This window comes from Gordionus sp. m RMFG-2023, chromosome 4 (genome assembly GCF_954871325.1).
Source record: "Gordionus sp. m RMFG-2023 chromosome 4, tfGorSpeb1-WG-v2, whole genome shotgun sequence".
Taxonomy (NCBI): Eukaryota; Metazoa; Nematomorpha; class Gordioida; order Chordodea; family Parachordodidae; genus Gordionus; species Gordionus sp. m RMFG-2023.
Window position 1 is genome coordinate 25,824,595 of NC_088778.1, and position 2,639 is coordinate 25,827,233.

A 2,639-nucleotide genomic window follows, 5' to 3' on the forward strand; every position below is an offset into this window, starting at 1 on the left:
TCTAAAATAATTATAAATCCATGGGTGAATTCCTTTTCTCAATTAAGACATATTTGTATAAAGGATACTATTCATTCTAATGGATTGAATTATTTATTTAAACTCCATATATTTTCGATTTACCTTTTGAAACCATACATTGAGAGATGATATAGAATAATTTAATTTTAATAATACGGACTTTAGTTCGGTATAATACTAAAAATATAATTGAAGGTTAGCTTGCTTCTCTTTTTGTAAAGTTATGTGTAGGTTTTTAAATGCTAGCGTTTACATTTACTAATATTTTATGTTATATTTAAAACAAAACAAAAATAAAAGAAAAACACCAAAAAATGCTAAAAAAATTTTTACATCAGCAACTGCCATGTGGATTCTGGTCTATTACATGTGGAAATTTTGTGTTATCTATATTTAATGAAAGAATGTTCACTAAAATACTTGATCTATGAGAATGTAGTAAATTTTCGTTATTTATTGTTATAAAATATTATTAAAATTATAAAAAACTTCTTTTTATAAAAAAATTATTTTAGGCCTTAAATATAATCCTAGCGCTAATCCATATATATTCTCTTTTTGGGAAACCAATTGAAGAGATATAACATCTTTTACTTAAGCGAATTTGATTACTTTAATAATTTATTCAGCATGGAGTTTAGATTTACCCAATGATTGTTCGTTTTGCCTAATGTTATTCTGTACAATAGTATTGTTTCTGGCTATAGTGAACTATTTCAAGTTTATCAATAAGGCAAGGTTTATAAATTCAAAAGAAAATATCCATCTTTCAAAGATTTAAATTAATTATCGTCCAAGTGATCCTATTTAAGGAAAAATGCTTTCCGCAATTTTTTTTTAATTTTACATTTGACATATTTACTGGTGTTCCTGTGTGAATACTTAAGAGATTAAGATGGCAGGTTGATAAAAATTTGGAGCAAATATGATCAATATGCTTAAGGAATTTTGCGTCAGGCCCCTTCAAAGTTGTACATAATTTTAACTTTCTAAATATAACTAATTATAGATACATTTTAGTGGATACCTTCTTGCTATATTAAAAAAAATCCCACTAGTGCAATGTGTTATGGTTGTGTGGCATCTTTATGAGAAACATTTATATATTTGAATAATATTCAATATAGTAAAATACTTTTTTTTAAGAAATCATTCATAACCTGATGATTATCGTGGGTCCATTTTTTCTGGGATATTTTGTCAGTCAATAAATATAAAGTAAAATTAGGTTTGTTTGTTCTTAGTTGCAAAAAAACAAACCCGGGATTTTAATAAAATAAAATATTTTAAAGGTAATATTTTAAAATAGCGCAAAATAAAATTTCAGATGCACCTGGAAAACATATATTTTATAAAAATATTTATAGAGTATATATAGAACGTTTATTTATGATACTTTATCAACTCTGATGCTGTTACATTTTTATTCATTTTTTAATATAAAAAAATTACTTTTGACTAGGCTAAATAAATGTTGGAAATTTGTACCCAATACTTCATAAATTATAAAAAAAAATTATCGTTTATATTTAAATCTTCGTGTAACTAAGACATATCGAAATGTGCTCTTTTATTGGTAAAATTTATTCTTTCCTCTGCGAGTAGTGGGTAGAATGCAGCCGATTTTATAGGTTTGGCTAGTTTTCTTATTTAAATAAATTCATGAATGAAATATGCTGATTCAAATATTAAGTTAAATATTTTTCTAAGAACTTTTCAAAGCCTGGTTCAGAAACCGGAAAACTTTTCATCCGGAACTGGAATGATATGGCAAAAATGCTGTTGTTTCGATGCCTGTGTTAAATAGTTTTTAAAAAGTGGTTCTACTCCTAAAAAAATTGTTTAGGTGTTTTGGTTCTAAAATCTGATTCGGTACTGAGGGTTTCGGCTTCGACCTATTAAACAATGCAACTTATTTTTAGAAATGTCCCGAAATTTTAAAATAGGTTTTTGAGTTGGATTCTCATAAATTTTAATAGATTGGTTCGGGTTTCTAGATTTCGCCTCGGGTTCTATTTCTGATTCAATCTAAACGGGCGAGCATGAACGGATGGATTAAAATATTTTAAACATTGGCCGAGTGAGCTGATTAAACAATACTTTTAAAATGATGGAAGGGTGAATTTAAACATTTATCGGGCTAAATGAGCCGAACAAATATTATCCCTTTTATTTCATAATAATATAGCATATTTAATAAGTTTAAATATAAATACAATAGATATTAAAAATAAAAAACCAAACCAAATCATTAAAATAATTTTTGAAACAATTATAAACAAAATTTTTGATAGTTAGATTTTTAAAAAAAATTATAGACGAGCGTAGCAGGTTAAATTCTTCTTAACAATGGGCGGGCGTTCCGATTAAAACCCACCCATTGCAGATTTCTAATTTGGTTTAATATCTTATAAACTTATCTATCGAGATTATTTTTTAAACGGCAAAAACATCACATCTAAAAATTTGTTATAGATAAAATCTTATATTATAATCTAATAAAATTATGATAATATTATTATACAAAAGTTTCTTTAATTAATATATCCATTCTTTTGAATTGTGTTTTTAAAAAAATTATATATTGTTCTTAGGCTAGCCGCAGTCAGTAAATGTTT